Source organism: Mus caroli, unplaced genomic scaffold, assembly GCF_978045245.1.
Source record: "Mus caroli unplaced genomic scaffold, Mus_caroli_1 scaffold_8, whole genome shotgun sequence".
Lineage (NCBI taxonomy): Eukaryota > Metazoa > Chordata > Mammalia > Rodentia > Muridae > Mus > Mus caroli.
In genome coordinates, this window is record NW_028227263.1 from 37,561,803 (window position 1) to 37,582,806 (window position 21,004).

A 21,004-nucleotide genomic window follows, 5' to 3' on the forward strand; every position below is an offset into this window, starting at 1 on the left:
CATTTTAGCTTGAGGATGCTTTTCAAGTGTGAGAAGAAAGAAAAGGACTGAGATCTGTACAGATAAAAGACCTATTTTTATGTTTTAAAAATCTAAGTTCTCAGAGAAAAACATACATATGTGTTCTTGGGATCCAGAGCCGTGTGTGGCAGAGTTTGATCCTACTGCCGATTTCAGGCTCAATTGATAATAGTTAAATCAGACCATCAAGGGTCTGATTTTTTTTTTTTTTTTTTACCATCAAGGGTACATTTTTCTGTTAGAGGTGAGATTCCTGCAACCTGCGCTTTTCAGCTTGTCATTGTCTTGTCCATTTTCTTTCCACAACTGTATTCCAGGGCTGTCTCTCACTCCAAACAATGGAAGGTTAAATTAACATCTCTGGCTTATGATTGTAGCATATTCTCAAGGCCCCAAGAGTATATTAGTTTTAAGCAATTGGTGGCTTATCAAGATGCTTCCTAGCTTCTATTTTCTCAGTCATAAAGAATGAAAAATGAGATCTTCCTCTACTGGTAATCTATCTACCAGAGAAATTAGTCTTACTAAAACCAGTAACTGTATTTGAAGTCTTTGTAGGCCACAGGCCTATCTGAAGATGAAACCATCAGTTCTTTTCACCAGGGTTGCCTTACTCATCTGTTAAAGGAGTTCCAGCTTTTCTCCTGCTGCTTATCTAGCTGCTGGAGCTATGTTCTGAATGGTTAATAAATAGCTTTTAGGTATAACACCTACTTTCAAAATTATTTAATTTATTTTTTGTAATTCCCATATTATTTTGTAATGTTCCCTTTCCTTTCTTCCCTCCAAATCTCCCCAAGCAATGTTTGATCTCTTTCAAATTAATTGTTTTTTCTTTACTTGTTTTCATATGTATATAGCTATATCCTGTATAATGTAGGCAGAATTCTACCTGTTCTGTATAATGTTGCTTGTAAGTATGCTTCAGAAATGACCATTTCCTTTTAGACAACCAATTGGTTTGCTTATTCCTGGGAATGATTATTTCTTTCACTCTTAGCATTCTTAGTTGACTGTGTTTCATCAGGTGGAGTTGAGGTCCCAGAATAAATTAACACATTAAATACCTTGACACTTTATTCAGTTGCCTGGGATACCATGCCATCCCAGCACCCAAGCCTAAAGAAAGAGATGCCCATGAACATACAAGAAGCCTACAGAGCTCCAAATAGACTGGACCAGAAAAGAAATTCCTCCAGACACATAATAATCAGAACAACAAATGCACTAAATAAAGATAGAATATTAAAAGCAGTAAGGGAAAAAGGTCAAGTAACATATAAAGGTAGGCCTATCAGAATTACACCAGATTTTTCACCAGAGACTATGAAAGCCAGAAGATCCTGGACAGAGGTTATACAGATTCTAAGAGAACAGAAATGCCAGCCCAGGTTACTATACCCAGCAAAACTCTTAATTACCATAGATGGAGAAACCAAAGTATTTCATGACAAAACCAAATTCACAGAATATCTTTCCACCAGTCCCGCCCTTCAAAGGATAATAAAGGGACAACTTCAACACAAGGAGGGAAATTAACCTCTAGAAAAAGCAACAAAGTACCTTCAACAAACCTAAAATAAGATAGCCTCAAGAACAGAATGCCAACTCTAACAACAACAACAACAAACAGGAAGCAACAATTACTTTTCCTTAATAACTCTTAAAATCAATGGACTCCATTTTCCAATAAAAAGACATAGACTAACAGACTGGCTATGTAAACAGGACCCAACATTTTGCTGCATACAGGAAAACCACCTCAGGGACAAAGAAAGACACTACCTCAGAGTAAAAGACTGGAAAACAATTTTCCAAGCCAATGGTCTGAAGAAACAAGCTGGAGTAGCCATTCTAATATCGAATAAAATCTACTTCCAACCCAAAGTTATCAAAAAAGACAAGGAGGGGCACTACATACTCATCAAAGGTAAAATCTTCCAAGAGAAACTCTCAATTCTTAATATCTATGCTCCAGATGCAAGGCCATCCACATTCATTAGAGAAACTATAGTAAAGCTCAAAGCACACATTGTATCCCACACAGTAATAATGGGAGACTTCAACACCCCATTCTCATCAATGGACAGATCATGGAAACAGAAACTAAACAGAGACACATTGAAACTAACAGAAGTTATGAAAGAAATGGATTTAACAGATATCTACAGAACATTTTATCATAAAACAAAAGGATATACCTTCCTCTCAGCATCTCATGGTACCTTCTCCAAAATTGACCATATAATTAATTGGTCACAAAACAGCCCTCAACATACACAAAAATATTGAAATTATCCCATGCATCCTATCAGATCACCACGAACTAAGGCTGATATTTGATAACAACATAAATAATAGAAAGCCAACATTCACATGAAAGCTGAATAACACTCTACTCAATGATACCTTGGTCAAGGAAGAAATAAAGAAAGAAATTAAAGACTTTTTAGAGTTTAATGAAAATGAAGCCACAACATACCCAATCTTTTTTTTTTTTTTCTGACAGGAACCGGATATAGCTGTCTCCTGAGAGGCTCTGCCAGTGCCTTGCAAATACAGAAGCGGATGCTCACAGTTATCCATTGGATGGAGCACAGGGTCCCTTATGAAGGAGCTAGAGAAAGTACCCAAGGAGGTGAAGGGATTTGCAGTCCTATAGGAGAAACAACAATATGAAGTAACCAGTAACCCCAGAGCTCCCAGGGACTAAACCACCAATCAAAAAAACCACATATTGGGACTCATGGTTCTAGCTACATATGTAACAGAGGATGGTGTAGTCGGTCATCAATGGGAGGAGAGGCCCTTGGTCTTGTGAAAGTTCTATGCCCCAGTATAGGGGAATGCCAGGGCCAGGAAGAGGGAGTGGGTGGGTTGGGGAACAGGGGGACAGGGGAGGGGATAGGGGATTTACAGAGAGGAAACTAGGAAAGGGGATAACATTTGAAATGTAAATAAAGAAAATATTCAATAAAAAACAATTGTATATCTATATATTGAGAATTATGAGTCCAAAAAAGCAAAATAAGTCAATAATTTCCTGTGTAGTAGTATGAAAAGCCTATGTTGTAAAGATAGTGCAAGGCCCCAGCAAAGCTAAGCACATCCTTTCCCACTGTGGCCCAACAAGGCAGTCCAGGTAGGAGATGGGGATCCAGTTACAGGCAGAGTCAGAGACAGCTCCCTCTTGAACTGTTAGAGAAGCCACATGAAGAACAAGCACACATCGCAAATATGTAGGGGGCATAGGTTCAAATCCTGCATGCTGTCTGGTTGCTTGTTCAGTTGTTGGTATTCAGTTTTAATTCACAATGGGCTGATAAGATTTAGGAGGTAATTTCAATTTTCTTTCATCTAGTGGTCTTTAATTTTGATAGTAGTCAACTTTTTCCTCAAAGGCTCTCAGATCTACTCCCTCCACCTTCACCTCCCTTCCACTCAACTTTGTTATTCTCTCTGTCTCTCTGTCTCTCTGTCTCTCTGTCTCTCTGTCTCTGTCTCTGTCTCTGTCTCTGTCTCTGTCTCTGTCTCTGTCTCTGTCTGTCTGTCTGTCTGTCTGTCTGTCTGTCTGTCTCTCTCTCTCTCTCTCTCCATACAATTGGACCTATCAATTTAAAGAATCTGACTCTCTTGGAGCTGGAGAGATGACTCAGAAGTAAAGAGCACTGACTGCTCTTCTGAAAGTTCTGAGTTCAAATCCCAACAGCTACCACATGGTGACTCACAACCATCCATAATGAGATCTGATGCCATATTCTGAAGACAGTAACAGTGTACTTACATATAATAAATAAACTAATCTTTTAAAAGTAAAGAAATAATCTGACTCTCCCACAAGCCCACAAATAGCTCCTCAGCATGAGGTGTGATTCTCTGCCCATCTCCCCCATTCATGCTGGTATTTTGTCTGATTTGAGTTTGCATAAGTGTTATCTGTGGTGTCGCAATTCCCATGAATTCTTATGTATATCTGCCCTGCAGTATGTCTAAAACAGTTTTGTTGGACTTATCCACCATATCTCCCAATCTTTCTGTACAATCATCCATGAAAATCCCTGAGCCTTGTGAGTGAACATAAGCATGTATAGATACTTTCCATTCATTGGAAATTAGGGTGATCAATCCACAGTTTCTATTTCCCCGTTTAGTGACCAGTTAAACACCTGTGTTAGTTTCCGCCTACTGCAACACGCTTATTTGATGAGAGTTGAGAGATGTGGTGATCTATGGGTGTAGCAATTAGACTAGGCTAGCTGGGCAGTGAGTCACAGGGATCCTCTTGTTTCCAGCTTCTGAATGGTGGGATTACAGGTTCATGCCACCACTCCTGACTATTTTACATTAGTCCCAAGGATCAGAGGATTCTTATGATTGCATGGTAAGCATTTTCCCAAATAAGCCTTGTCCCAATTAGAGTTTTAAGTAACTTTTACTCATTTAAGAATTTCATAGATTATACTCTATTTACATCATTTTTACTCCTTTCCATATCGTTCCATGTCTCATTTCATCTCACGTTCACAAACTCTTCTTTAGTTATTGCTACACACAAATACATATGTGTACACAATACATACATACATTCATACATACCTGTTTTAGGCAACCATACTCTTAGGGTTTCATATGTTCAGCTTCCTTGTGTTTAAAAAAGTACTATATAGCAGAAGATGTCCTGGCCCTCTGGTTTTTACAATCTTCCCACCCAATTTTCCATTATTTTTCCTGAGCCTTAGGGATATAAGTTGCAATTTAGTTGCATCACAGGGGTTGGACACCCTGTAGTGACATATCCAGTGTCTTTTGAACAGTTTTGGATCTTGGTAATATTCTCCAGCACCTATTTTTAAGATGGTGTCACCTAATAGGTTATTAAATGTGATACTGTACAGAAGGTTTTTGAAGTGGATGAATGGAATTTGGTGACTATAATTCATCATTATGATCTCTCAAATTATGATTTGAGAGAAAGAATGTGTTTTCTTGCCTCCTGGACAGGGAAAAGTGAGAATAAAAAATATGTTTACTCTGCATTCCTTATAAGTCAACTCAGCTAACAAAACATTAAATATACAAATACTGTTTCTTTGAACTATTTTTATTTAATATACTCTTTAAAATTAGAGGAATATTTGATTTTATTATACTTGCAATTGGAGAAAACTTAAAAATAAAATTTGATAGTTTTTATATGATTTTTTTCTAGGGAAATATATGAATTTTCTTAAATGTGTTTCAGGGAATTAGCTCTCTTTCTGGACTGCATGATCTTTAAGCCTGTCTTGAAGGATATGGGACAGTTAATTGTTCTGCTGTGAAATAATTATAACAGTGTCTTGGATAGAGAAGGCTAGGTAGCCTAATAAGATTCTATTGAGAACCCTATAAAAACCTATAAAAAGTTCATTATATTCATGACTTTATGAGAAATATCTCTATCCTTTCAGGAAGAAAGAAGTATTTGAAAAACAGGTACTTTGTATTTCATTCATACATACATACGTACATACATACATACATATATCACTATGTATATTAACATATATACAAATATCTATATCAGTATACACACATTTACATATGCATACATATGTACTCAATAAAAAGCAATAACTGACATATATCCTAAGTATTACAGTTGATATATTGACTTAAAACTTAAAACTGCAGTCGATAAATTGAGTTAAAATCCTCAAGCTTTATTCATTTCTCATTGTGTTCTGACAATGAAATCTGGCCCATCCAGTAGATTAGTGCTTCGAGAGAGAAGCTATAGTCAGGGGAAGCTGGGTGAGCTTTCCAGGAATGTTGAAGAATACATTTAACACAGTCTAGTTTTTAGTGCCTTGTAAAGGTAGTGTATGTACAAGGATTTTACCAGGACTCACCTAAGCAAGCAATTAGATGTACTTCTCTGTTGCCCTGCCAAAGCTTATTTATATACTGTGAGCTTTGGAATCCTTAGACCCTGAAAGAATCCTTATGACACAGTCTGTTGGGTTTTCACTCCATAGACAACAGGGTTCATAGTGGGAGGCAAAAGCAGATAAATATTAGCCAGAATGATGTGGCAAGTTGGAGGGGTTGTGTGCTCCCCAAAGCGGTGGGAAAAGAAGGGAAAAAAGGCTGGGCTATAGGAGAAAACAATGGCACAGATGTGGGCAGTGCAGGTGCTGAAGGCTTTCTGCCTAGCATCTGCTGAAGATAAGCTGACAACTGCCCTCAGAATCATGGTATAGGAGATTGTGATGCACAGGATGTCAAAGTCCCCAGTCAAGAGAGCAACCATCAGACCATAAATGGCATTCACCTTGACATTGCCACAGGACAACTTGGTTACAGACATGTGGTCACAGTAGGTATGGTTTATTATATTGCCTCACCAGTAGGGTAGGCGCTTGGTGAGAAATGTGAGTGGAATAATTAGCAGAACCCCCCTCAGGAAGGTGGCTAACCCAATCTTGGCAAAGATAGGATTGGTGAGAATGGTGGAGTAACGCAGAGGGTAGCAGATGGCTACATAGCGGTCCAGAGCCATGAGCATGAGCACTCCAGACTCCATCCCCGTGAAGGTATGGATGAAGAACATCTGTACAAGACAGTTATCAAATCCAATTTCTTTGAGATGAAACCAGAAGATGCACAGGGCTTTGGGGATTGTACTAGAGCACATGACAAGGTCTGTTAGAGAAAGCATTGCTAAAAAGTAGTACATGGGTCTGTGTAAGGAATCCTCAAAGAAGATGAGATAGAGGAGTCCACAGTTCCCCAACATAGCCACTGCATACATGGAACAGAAAGGGAAGGAGATCTAGATGTGCATGTCTTCCAGGCCTGGGACCCCATTCAGAACAAAGGAAGCTGGGGTCAGATCTGGGTTATTCTGTGCTGACATGACCATGCTAATCCCAACTTGGAATTGCTTAAAGTTACGTAGGTTTTTTCTAAAGAAAAGACAAAAAAAAAAAAAAACCCAAAAAACAAAACAACAACAACAACAAAAAAACCAAAACAGGTTGTAATTGTTATTTACAGCTCTATTCTCCTTTTAAAAACCATACAGTACAATTTTTATGTTCAATCAAACAAAGGAATATTTTATTACATTTGTATTTTTATTTATTGTTAATTCATTGATTCTTTCAGGGAACTGTTACTGGTCAGATCCTGACTGAATTTTTGAAAGATTTTCATCTTTGTAAAATAATAATGCACTGTATTCTATTATGATTCTTCCAAATGTGTCCTTTATAAGAATGTTTTTCTCAACAGTTAGTTCACATTTTACTATAGATATGGTCTTAGAAAGTATTTAGCCTGGGCATGTTGACTGTGTGACTAAATACCAGCTCTGGGGAGACTGAGGCAGGAGAGCTCGAGTCCAGTTTGGAATATATTGCAAGTCTCATAAATAGATAGATAGATAGATAGATAGATAGATGATTTATCCTCTCAATAATTATTTATAACTTAAGACTTAGACTTTTAAAATTCTTAGTGACATATTTATTATATGTAAGTACACTGTAGCTGTCTTCAGACATTCCAGAAGAGGGCGCCAGATCTCTTTGCGGATGGTTGTGAGCCACCATGTGGTTGCTGGGATTTGAACTCTGGACCTTTGGAAGAGCAGTCGGGTGCTCTTACCCACTGAGCCATCTCACCAGCCCTCTCTATTGTCTTTTAACATTCTGAACTCTAATACGTTTTCCCAATAATTGAATGCACGTTCATAGGTCAAGAGCAACTAATAATACAAGAGCTTCAGTTTATTTTTTCTACAAAATAAGCAATAACATCCATTGTTTTACTCTTTCTACAAATCCCCCTGATTTTCCTTTCTTGTCCTCTGAGATTTTTCCATTGCCTGTGCTATACCATATATATATATATATATATATATATATATATATATATATGTATATATATTGTTTACACATATATTATACATATACCATTAATATTACTATGTCTTAGTAAAGGCTATCAAGTCTTTGCCTCCACTATACTAGTTCTCCATTTAATATGTGTTTTCTCAATAACGTGTTGTCACCTATATTTGTTTTCTCATTTATACTTTCTACTTTTTCAGATTTATGTTTTTATAATCATAAAAACCGAACGCATTTTAATTAGTTTTTTTTGAGTGGGGAGCCATATAAATAAAAGTTATATTTTGGTAAAGCCTTCCAGGCTGCCCACATGAATTATCAGGCAGTTCCTGGTGAACCCCACCCGCGTTCCCTCCTCAGTCCCTAACCAAGGAACTGACTGAACCCATCCTGACTTTCTTCTCTATCTCTGCCATCCAATTGCAGGAGCTCAGCCTCCAGGAGCATTGACCATGCTGAGCTCCAGGCCAGCCTCACCAATGAGGACCCAATAGATTCATCCCAGTCAATAAGGCTGTGCACTGAGCCCTTTTCACCATGCCAATCTTTCCGCCCTGCCACCCCGCTGTGTGGCACCCCCTCTCTACTTGCCCCCGGACTTACCTGAGATCAGAGCTGCCCAGAGGTGGACCGCTGAGGCAATGGTGGCTGGAGGTTGACAACTGTGTACTTGCAGGTTCCCTGTGGCCAATCCCGGAGGCCCAGATGAGACAGTTCTGCGCATCCCACTTCCTGCATCCTCTCAGTGACACTGAATCCTGCCCCCTACCTGCATCCAGGAGCCTGGGATCCCCCAAAGTTCGAGGTCTTCTCACCTAACCCCAGAACACGCGGGAGCTGTTGGAGGTGAGAGCAAACTACTCACACCAGCAACGCGGGTCCCTCAGCAAGAGCACAAGCACAGGAGTGACCTGCTCCAACACCATGGCCATGGGACAGCTCAGATAGGTCCAGCGCCACCTGCACTGCTGCGGGCGCCTTGACTACCAGCCACTGCACATGTATCCGGGTGTCTTTGCTGCCCTCGTGAGGCTGGAATAGGTCCCACACACTGGGCAGGGCTCATTTCCAAACTCTAAGTGGTACTTATTAACCCTGAGGACTGGGCTTGGCAGTATGGCCACTAAGGAGCTTTCTCCACATTCACAAGACAAGGAGGCCACTACCTCTCCAGCCCCCAAGGCTGAAGGTCCTACGGGAGGAAGACCGGGGACCTCTTAGACAAGTTTTGTTTGCAAAATGGTACAGTAATTGTGTCCTTATTCTCTCGAGTCCACTAGAGGATTGAGTATAGATGCCTTGGGAGAAGCTGCCTTCTAGTGTAGAGTCTGTGCTGTTTTAAATAAAATTGTGTAAAGAATCTTGAAAAATATCGCATTACCACAGATAAAGGACACAATGGGTATTTCCACTGCTTCCTTTGATTTTATAAGAATTGCTTGCGTTGTTTTTTTTTGTTTGTTTGTTTTGTTTTTTTTTGTTGTTGTTGTTATTGGTGGTGGTGGTTTTTAAGTTTTGCATCTTTGTAGAAAAAAGTATTTCTAATCTTATCTCCTATTTGTTTTTCATACTAGAAGAAAATTACCAAATTCTAAATTCTCTTTGCTTCCAAACTCCATTTGCAACTTAAATAAGTGTTTGGAATGGGGTCCCACACTTTCTCTGTTTGTTTCTTTTGGAAACACTGACCATCAGCCAGGGAACAATGTGAATCCACACAGGCCTATCCAGCTGGAAGTTTAGAGCTCCATGGAGAGAGACTACAAATACCTCAGCAACGGTGGCAGAACTAAAATCCAGTGCCCAGGATCCCAAAGAAACATTGGGCACTCTCTATCTCTCTGTCTCTTTGTCTCTTTGTCTCTCTCTCTCTCCCTCTCTCTCTCTCTCTCTCTCTCTCTGTGTGTGTGTGTGTGTTGGAGGGCATGTGTGTGTGTCTGAGTGTATATGTTTGTGTATGATGTATATGTGTGGTACATGGTGTGTATGTATGTTGTATGTGTGTATGTGTGTGTGTGAATGTGTATGTATGAGAGAGTGTGTGTGTTTATGGTGTCTGTGTGTGTTTATATTGTGTGTAAGTGTGTGTTTATGGTGTGTCTGTATATGTTTATGTTGTGTGTGTATGAATATATGTATATGTGAGTGTGTGTTTGTGTGTGTACGAATTGTTGATGTTGAGGGTTTGGGAGAGGAATTGGTATTTTCAGAATGGATTCCTTAAAGAGAAGCTGTTTGCCACACGCTTCTAGTAATACTTAGAAGAAAAACGACACACATACACAACACAAAAATCCAAGTGATGGAGTCTGTAGGACTATGCTTACTACACAAGCCTGTGAAGGGCAGGTCAAGACAATAAGCTTTAGGCATGAGCTAGAATAGCCGTAACTTTAATATATCAGAGAACAACAACTGTCTGGCAATTAAATGATAAGGAATTCACCAGAATTCTAAGAGCTAGAGTTGGTTCTATAGTCCTTGGGCAACCTACCAGGAAGTGCTTCCCTTTCTCAAAAAAAAAAAAAAATATCCTTCTCCCTGCATTCAAAGCTGGGTTTCTGGGCTGGAGTTGGGTGGGGAGGGGCAGAGGGAGGCTTTTAGCTATTGTATAGTCTTTGCCCACCAGGCACTCAAACCCTCAATCCATAGGTCCCAGAGTTAAGGCTGCTTGCAGTTGGATAGTGTCCTTTACTGAGCAGACTCCAAAGCAAAGAAGGAAATCTGCATGGGCTTTCTAACTGGCCTTGTGAAAGAAACTCTGACTAGGTACCAGAGCAGCCCAGCTGGCTCCCATTTCCCTCACTCCCCAACAGCATTATAATTACTTCAAAGACAAATGATTTCCCATAGAACTATTGTCAACCAAGTTCATGTAAATTCCATTAATTTATTAGAAATTTTGTCAACTCACATTGGTCTTTGTCACTTGTCATTGCCAAGGATGGGGAATCAGACGTGCCATGCACTTCTGACAGGAGCTTAGACATAAACAGCTCTTTCTGTGTATCTTGTATATAATTTGAGGGGCAGTTTTAATCCTTTAATTTCTGTGAGATTATATCATTACACCCATAGCACTGTCACAATGGTTTGTAGATTGTGATCTAATCCTTCCAATTCCAAAGACATGTATGTGAACACTTTATGTATCCTCCTAAATTACAGGTCATCCTCCCTAATTATTGCAGAGATTATTAGAGTACAGAATCAGGATACCAAATCTAAAAATGCACATTAAGTGATCTAATTTAGATTTCAGCTTGCTCAATGACAATAAATATGTTTTCACTGTTGAATGTTGCTACATCAATGAGATATGTAGTAGAAAAAGCAAACCTTCTTTCTTCTTAAATTCCTTTGATCCAAAGGTAAATTTCAGGAAAACATTAGAACTAAATATGAAAAACAAAACATGTATCTTCTTTGTGATTTGTAGGTAAGGTTTTAAAACCAAGTCACAAAAATGTTATCCACATAATTACAGTCTGAAGTAAATAAAATTTTAGTATTTTAGTGAAAAGGTGATAAAACATGAAAACATCAGGCACAAAGAAGATGATATTCACTGTGTGCATATATAGCAGGGTGTATTAATCATCCCTTCAAGGTTAGCAAGAAAAAGAAAAAGGCAGGGAGGAACAAATGTATCAGCAAACAGGCAAATGGGTGTGGACCTTCTAGTTACAATGAGAATAAATGCAGATTGAATCTCTCATGGTATAGTATACATACCAGCATGTGTAGGTAATGAACCAGCCTAAAACTATCAGACACTGAAAGGGGTAAGGAGCTCGAGCAGTCATGAACTACTGAGAGGAATGTGAGCAGTTCTGAATCTTCCTAATCCTGGGACCCTTTAGTACAGCTCCTTAGGTTATGGTGAACAGCAAAACCATAAAGCTATTTGTTGCTACTTCATAATTGTATTTTTGCTGGTGTTATAATCTTAATGTAAATATATGCTATGTAGGATATCATATGTGACCACATAGGGGTCCAGACCCATAGGTTGAGAACCACTGGTATAAATGGAACCAATTGTTTTGGTTTGTTTGTTTGTTTTTTGTTTTTGTATCTCATAATAGTGAATACACACAACTGCCAGTTCTCTCTCCAAGAAAATGTGTATGCACATTCACAAGAGTACATTAACTAGAATGCTGATTGCAGCATCCTTTGCAAAGTATCTGTAACATAACCTAACCCTGAGAAATAAATTTCTACCAGCATCAATATGGACACATTTTTATACAATCTCATAGTAAAATCCTATACAATGCTGATAATAAGAACCTGGAAGTTCATACAATGTAAACAAATTTTGTATACTGTGTTGATGTTTAAAGACATCAAGCAGTGTATTTGCTTAGCGACCTCATTATAAGAAAACAGACTCAGTTTCAAGTGTTCTATCAGAAATAAGAAGTATCTGGGAGGCTGAGACAGAGAAAAGTTCAAGTTTGAGGCTAACCTGCACAACATAGTGAGGTTGTCTCAAAAAATAACCACGTTTGATGTCAAAGGGCTGTGCAGAATCTCTTTCCCAGAAAATGTGTAGTACTCACTATAGAGATGTTCTTGTTGTTTGTGTGTGATCAACAGTTCTTTGACAAAATAAATTCTGTTACTTCACAATCCTTGTCTGCTTCTTTATTGTTCTGTTTTCTTTTTTTTTTTTTTTTTTGGTATGGTATGGTTTGTTTTGTTTTGTTTTGTTTTTTTTTTTGTTTTGTTTTGTTTTGTTTTGATGATGAACTTAAATCAGTATGGTATACTCTTGGGAGAGTGTGATGAACCTCGTTGTAACACTGGTCTCATGGGTGTAGACAGGAATTTAAAACTCACAGGTTTTTAAATGAGGATTCTTTTCTCCCAGAGAGTTACCACCTACCCTGTCTGTGGTGTGAGATCATGGGCACCACTGAACTCCTGGCTTCTAGACTCAGGCTGTGAGATTGAAAGAGAAAGGCTGAGAATCAGCACCTGTGTGGCATCAGGTGTTCATCAAAGACAAATGGAAAAGGCTGAGGTGGGACTTGCAGAGTCTCTGACTGACAAACTGCCTGAGCTCCATGTCTCTGCCAAAGACTCCATCAGCCTTAGTGTGCCTTCTTGTTACGCAGGCCCCAAGTACTTCTTAAGCCTGTTATGAAGGTGAAAGAAGACAAATTCTGCTATTGGAATGAAAAGGTTGCCTTATTATAGGAGAGGAAGCACCACTGTGAACAATATACAGAGTTGGTAATCAGTGCAATGAAAAATGCTTACTAAACACAACTTGATTACTGGTTACACAAGCTTAGTATGGTGTTCTTAATCTGTAGGTCTCAACCTCTCTGGGGATGAATGGCTCTTTCAAAATGGTTGCATATCAGATATCCTGCCTATCAGATAGTCACCTGGCAATTCAACAACAGTGGCAAAGTCACAGTATGAATGTAGCATGGGAAACAATGTTATACTTGGGGGGGTGTCACAACATGAAGAAGTTTATTGAATCTTCAGACAGCATTAGAGGAAGGTTGAGAACCACTGTTCTAGGACTGTGTAGGAGAGACTTTGAAGTGGAGAAATCCATTTCAAACCCAACAACCATTACATAGCAGTGTTCAGAACATCCATATGGAACCAATTAGATATGATATGGGAAGAGGACAAGTAGGTAGAATCCCACCCAATGTAAGGGCATTTGGATGGCTGTGTTTAAACCAGACCCATCATAAGAGGCTCTAATAGGAAGGACACAGGCTTGGCTTTCTTCTTACACTGTGTATATTGCTAGAAATTGGCATTCTGCAGAACTAGCCACAGACACCAGGACTCTCACACTCATCTCCCATCTGCTTCACACTACACCCTGGTTGGTTTTTCCAAATGCTGTGTGAGCAATGACCAATACCTTAGACTGATAGTATTTGTGAAATAAAATTTCAATATAATGGACTGGAGACCCTGACTTAGCCCAGGGAACAGTCTTAGTAACTTGAACATTGCTCTAAAATTCAAAACCCAGATCATTAGGGGACTGGTAAAGTAGACAGAAAGCAATTTGCATTCTGCTTATGTCTTGCTTTCAAGCACACTTTGACAACTTAGACAATTCCTGACTGAAAGTAAGAATGGAAAGGGACCTTGCGTGAATGGCAGAGGTAAAGGATTTAGAGGGAATGTGCAAAGCCTAAGTGCATATCATTGACATGCCCAACCATAAAAAGCCAGAAGATTAATTTGAACATACTGGAATAAAACTAAAGCAGCCACTCTATCCAGAAAAAGGAAGGATAACATATAAAATAATAAGGAAGACTGTGGTGAGAATGTCTTTAACTGTTAACAGAAATGGAATAAAAAAACCTTGTATCTTGTTTCACTACTTCATAAGGAGATACAACAGGACTATGACAGATGTTGCTTTGGATGTGTGGTTTTGTGTGTGTGTGTGTGTGTGTGTGTGTGTGTGTGTGAGTTTTCCTTTCTTTGAGGGAATGAAAGCCAATGGTCATGTTTTGAAGCCATTACAGGGTGATTGAAGCCAGCTCAACGTCAGCAGGGAGAATGAGCCATTTTGTCTCAAAAAGGTACAGGAAGGGAGGATTGGCCTGGTTTGGTCCACCTTGAGTGAATCTTATTACTCCAGTTAATCTAAATGAGCACGATGGACTAGCTGGGTGAGTGAATCACCTACACAGCAGTTACACCATTAGAGGCAATGGCACTATAAAATTATCCTTATAAGTAATTAGAGAGTTAGTTGTGGGTAAAATACTTGCATGTATGTGTGTGTTTTCTTTTCTTTGAGGGAATGAAAGCCAACACAATGGTCATGTTTTGAAGGCATCATAGGGCGTTTGATCCAAGCTCAAGGTCAGTATAGAGAATGAGCCATATTCTCTCAAAAAATACAGGAAGGGAGGATTTGCCTGGTTTGGTCCACCTAGAGTGAATCTTATTACTTCAGTTAGACTGAATGAACATGATTGAGCTAACTGGGTGAGTTAGTCACCTCCATGATAGTTACTCCATTAGAGGCAATGAACTATAAAATTATCCTTAAATGGTCATGAGTTGAAGCCATCATAGGGTGATTGAAGCCAAGCTCAAGGTCAGTATGGAGAATGAGCCATATTGTCTCAAAAACATACAGGAAGGGAGAATTTGCCTGGTTTGGTCCACCTAGAGAGAATCTAATTGCTCTAGTTAGACTGAATGAGCATTATGGAGCTAACTGGGTGATTGAATCACCTCCACAGTAGTTATGTCATTAGAGGCCATGGCACTATAAAATTATCCTTATAAGTAATTAGAGAGTTAGTTGTGGGTAAAACACTTACTTCAAAATGCTTTGTACACTTGGGTATTGATAATACATTGAAGAAGCAGAGTGTAGATCCAAGGTCATTTTCCCCCACAGAGAATCAACAGTCTACTTAGTGGACTAGATGACCACATAGACCATATGACCTTGACTGGAAATGTGTCTGCTACTAGATAAATGATCTCCTTGCAGATCCAACATCAATGAAGACAGAAAGCAAGAGAGAGAGAGGGAGGAGGGAAGGAGGGAGGGGGAAGGAAGGAAGGAGGAGAACAAGGGCTAGGCTGTTTACACTGGTTCTGTGGGGTTAGCAAGGTGATGGAAACTCGTGTATGGCATGTATAGTCATCATTTCCTCTATTTGACATGATTTTATAAGTTTATTCTAAGTAAAACCCAAGCTTAAGACACATAAGAAACTGGAGCTAAATTCGGGGAAATGCACTCCAAAGAGATGAGATTTCAGAGCTGGTTGGCAGAAAACACATCCAACTTGGAAGAGGCTTGTCTGGGATTGGCTGCTCTGGGAAGACTGTAGGCGTGGTCACACGTCTGGAGTCTAAAAAGCTGAGCATTTGGGAATGGTCCTCACTTGCAGAGATTCTCTGTAGAAAAAGACTTCCTTCTGGTCCCTTAGAAGACTCCAGCAAGTTATTTGAAGAGGCCGTTGGAGACATGATGGTTTCTCCCTCCTTCCCAGAAGGTAAGTCTCACTGTAAGGTCTTTACATCTTGTGTGTCCCCCAGCAGCCTTGTCATCTCCAGCTGCCCTAGACCTGCATAAGGATGAATCGAGTGTGCTGGGACAGACTTTTGTTGACACAGGGGGTGCTCTGCTCTTCTAAGAAGTTGAGTCTCATCATAAGGCCTTTTGCAGCTTGCATGTGTAGTGCCAGAAAAGAGTAGTCATCCCCCCAAACCAGACAGGAACTGATGAGATGCAATCACTGTGAGGCCTTTTTATTCCAGCTAGCTAGGGTACTACCATGAGCCACTGTCTAGCAGGAAGGCTTTGGGGATGATGAGCCCCGAATATCTATCAGGGTAAGGGTTTACAGTAAACAGCAAGCAGAGGGGTGTGGGTGAGTGTGCAAGCATCTAATCGGCTAGTTTTTGTGGCCTGTAATATAATGGTGGGTCCTGGGAGTCATAAGCTAAAATGTCTGCTTCCTTCTGCTCTGGTGGTCATTAGGGAGGAGTGGGCTTTGAACCTTGGGGTGCAGATCTGGTGGAGTAATAACCTGGAGACACTGGTCTTGTTGGGGGTGTAACCTAGAGACTGGATTTAGATTCTTGTTTGGTTTGGGGTGGGGTGTATGTGAGTGTTTTTTTTTTTTTGAGGGGGGGTAACTTGGAGAGTAATGCTAGGTACTGTCCTGTTACTTTTGCTGAGGTGAAAGTTAGGTCAGGTTTTCTAGAATGGAGACTGAAGGTAAAGGATTTGGCCACTGGCATGTCCTAAATTCTTTTCGAGTTCTTGTCTCATAGCAGATCCAGCCCTGTCATCTCCTGGTGCCCCAGAGCTGTGTCAGGATGAAGCTCAGGTGGTGGAGCAGCTGGCTGCCAATGGCAAGCACAATCTGAGTTGGAAGAGGCCCCAAGGACCGGGATGCGGGCTCCAGAATACAGGCAACAGCTGCTACCTGAATGCAGCTCTGCAGTGCTTGACACACACACCACCTCTCGCTGACTACATACTGTCCCAGGAGTACACTCAGACCTGTTGTTCCCCAGAAGGCTGTAAGATGTGTGCTATGGAAGACCATGTGACCCAGAGTCTCCTGCACTCCCACGCAGGGAGTGTCATGAAGCCCTCCCAGATTTTGACCTCTGCCTTCCACAAGCACCAGCAGGAAAATGCCCATGAGTTTCTCATGTTCACCTTGAAAACCATGCATGAATCCTGCCTTCGAGGGCCCAGCCAGTCAGAAGAGGAATCCCCCTTTGAGGGCAGCTCCTCAATTCATGACATATTTGGAGGTTGGCGGAGGTCTCAGATCAAGTGTCTCCACTTCCAGGGCACCTCAGATACCTACGATCCCTTCCTGGATGTCCCCCTGGATATCAGCTTGGCTCAGAGTGTGAAGGAAGCCTTGCAGGATACAGAGAAGGAGAACGAACGCCTACTACTGTGGTAGGTGTAGACAGAAGATGCCAGCTTCCAAGCTGCATGTTCATAGTGCCCCAAAGGTACCCCTGCTAGTGTTAAAGCACTTTTCGGGCTTCATGGGTAACAAGTTGGACAGAAAAGTAAGCTACCTGGAGTTCATTGACCTGAAGTCATACCTGTCCCAGCCTACTGCAGGACCTTTGCCTTATGCCCTCTATGCCGTCCTGGTCCATGATGGTGCGACTTGTCACAGTGGACATTACTTCTGTTTTGTCAAAGCCAGCCATGGGAAGTGGTACAAGATGGATGATACTAAGGTCACCAGGTGCGATGTAACTTCTGTCCTGAATGAGAATGCCTATGTGCTCTTCTATGTGCAGCAGACCGACCTCAAACAAGTCAGTATCGACATGCCAGAGGGCAGAGTATATGAGGTTCTCGACCCCGATTACCAGCTGAAGAAATCACAGGGAAAAAAAAGCCTAAGAAGAAACACCCTGGCACAGAAGATGCAGGAGAGCCCTATGGAAACAGAGAGAAGAGAACAACCAAAGAAACCTCCTTAGGGAAGGGGAAAGTTCTTCAGGAACAGGCCCACCAGATAGCTGGGAAGAAACAGGAGAATACCAAACTCATGCCTCAGGAACAGAACCACCAGAAAGCTGGGCAGAACCTCAGGAATACCAAAGGTGAACTTGATCTGCCCGCTGATGCAATTGTGATTCACCAGCCCAGATCCATTGCAAACTGGGGCAGGGATGCTCCAGACAAGGAGAATCAACCCTGGCACAATCCCTCCCTCCCTCCCTCTCTCCCAAGAAACAAAGCAAAAACAAAAGAAAGAATAAGAAACATACATACAAATAAAATTTTAAAACACCATAGTAGACTAATACAATAACAACAACAACAACAACAAATACCAAAACAAATTAAAATTTAAAAAGTGATCAAAAATACCATTGAGTTTATTTTATGTTGGCTAATCACTTCTGGGCAGGAAGCCTGCTCTGAATTGTAGTTTATATACTCAGAGAGACTGCATTGGAGAAAACTTATTTTCCATTTGTCAGTAGGTATTCATTGCTGATAGCTTCTTGTCAGAGGTAGGAGCCAGAGTCTACTTCTTCATCTCAGTACTGGGACTTTGTCTAGCTCATACCTATTGGGTCATGTGTGTGCTGCCACTGTCTCTGTGAGTTCACATGAACATAAGTCTTATTATGTCTCAAAGATACTGTTAGAGTCATCAGCTACCTATGCTTCTTAAACCTTTCCTCCGTTTCTGCTTAGGTTCCTGAGCCTTGAGGGAATGGATTTAGTTAAATTATCCTAGTTAAGATTGATTGCTCCAAAGTCTAGTCCTGTATGCACATTGGCCAGTTGTAGGTTTCCGTGATAATTTGCAACTACTGCAAGAAAAAGCTTCTCTGATATGGTTTCAGAGAGACACTGATATATGGGTATGTAAATAGGAGTAAATTTAATTTGTATGTCCTTTTAGCAAAATAATAATAGTAGTTTTTTTTTTTTTCCTAGGGTCCATAACCTATCTAGTCCCAAGTCCATGGCTATTTTAGCAGTAACTGGTATGTGCTGTGTTTAAAATAATGGGTCTTTCATCCAATCAAAAAATGGTTAATTGCTTCCATAATATTTGTGCTACCATTGTACCAGTATATTCAGGCCTCAGAGTTTGTAGTTGCTTTATAGTATTACCTTGCTCCTCTAATGTCATGCAGAGTAATTTTTAAGAATCATGAACCTTAGTCAATAGGGATGAAGCTTTTGTTTAGGAACCAGATTTGATGACATAAGTAAGTGTTATCTTTGGCAATAGGGCCTTACCAACACAGGTTCTTCTTAACAAAGTCACATGGGAGCAGTTTCTAGTAAGATAGCCATCTTACTAAAAAACCCAATGTTTCCTTCTGAGATTTATAGTTTTTTGTTTTGTTTTGTTTTGTTTTGTTTTGTTTTGTATTGTTTTGGTTTTGGTTAATATCAGAGTGAATTTTTTTTTCATCTTTTCTCATTCACATCCTTTCACATCAAATCCATGTATTTGTCTTCTCCTTTGGTCAATCTGACTTATTGCTAATGTCATTCACTTTGAACAACAGCAGCAGCAGCAACAACAACAACAATCCCTTGAGGCTCTATAGACTTTTTCAACTGAATTTTTGTTATTTTTAAAATTTGATTTCTATTATTAAAGCTTTATATTTAAGAACAAATAGAGATAATTCAGGTTTCCATGCACAAAGAAAAGATCACATGTGCTGGTATAGTCATACAGAAAAATTCAATTTTGTTATAAACAGTAGTGCATTTCTCATACTGAGTAGTTTATGGATAAAATTTCAAAACAATTTTACAAAAAGAAATGCATACCATCTTGCTTCATTTGTATGAAAATTTATAATTAAGCACAGTGACAAATACACAGACATGATGGAGCTTCATGTAGGTTAGGATAGAATCATAATTAAAAAAAATTCTAAGGGTACATTGGAACCTTTTAATAAATATCTGTATTATGGTGTAAGTAGCTACTAATTATTCACTTAAAGAACTCCCCTTTTAGTTTTCATGAATTTTTACAAAGAAAATAAAAATGGGAATTATAGATATCAATTAGTTGGCAGAAGTAACTAGTGAGAAAGTTTTCATGGCCATAAAACTTTAGAGTAAAATATCCTGAACTATGAAATATAGAAGGCATTCTAAGTATTTACCAAGATGACTGTCTTAGTTACAACTCCTATTGTTGTGATAAATACCAATACTATAACTCAAGGAGAAAAGGGTTTATCTCATCCAACAACTTGAAGTCCATCATCTGGGGACGTCAGGACAGAAACTGGCAGAAACTTAGAGACAAGAACTGATACAGAGTCATGGAGGAATGCTGATTAGTAGCTTGTTTCTTCAAAGTCTGATCAATCTGCTCTCTCATATACCTCAGGACCACCTGCCTAGGGGTTGAACCACCCATAATGGGCTAGGCTCTCCCACATCAGTCACTAATTAAGAAAATGTGCTGTAGTCTTGTCAACAGGCCAGTCTTGTAGGGACATTTTCTAAATTAGTGAAAACACTGACCTTTAAAGGACAAACAATATGATAGGTTATTTGGAAGGCAAGAATTGGTGTTGGAGACAAGATTATGTCAGTAAGAGTATGTGATATCTGTCATTACAAAACAATCAAAACTTGTTTGGTGTTTGCAAGTGTAAAGTAGTTTTTAACATCATTTCTTGAAATGGCAGAGAATTTTCTTTTTGTAGCATTTATTGTATCTGTCTCCCATTTTATTCTGTGCATAGTCTTCAACTATTATATTTATATTCCTGAAAGTGCATTATGCTTCTCTAATAAAAACTCTTGGAAAGCAATTGATATAATATTTGTATCACTAATATTCATGACAACATATATTTTTTTAAAGATTTATTTATTATATGTAAGTACACTGTAGCTGTCTTCAGACACTCCAGAAGAGGGCGCCAGATCTCGTTACAGATGGTTGTTAGCCACCATGTGGTTGCTGGGATTTGAACTCTGGACCTTTGGAAGAGCAGTCGGGTGCTCTTACCCACTGAGCCATCTCACCAGCCCGACAACATATTTTAATGATGATAACAACTGTTTGTGGAAA

The 21,004-nt window shown here is 39.7% G+C and overlaps 2 pseudogenes; one reads left to right on the forward strand and one right to left on the reverse strand.

The window, feature by feature from the left end:
- Nucleotides 1–5,960: 5,960 nt before the first annotated feature.
- Nucleotides 5,961–6,925, reverse strand: LOC147002885 (olfactory receptor 52N4-like; annotated as a pseudogene).
- An 8,933-nt stretch (nt 6,926–15,858) lies between these two features.
- On the forward strand, nt 15,859–18,949 carry LOC110287798 (ubiquitin carboxyl-terminal hydrolase 17-like protein D pseudogene; annotated as a pseudogene).
- The last annotated feature ends 2,055 nt before the right edge of the window (nt 18,950–21,004 follow it).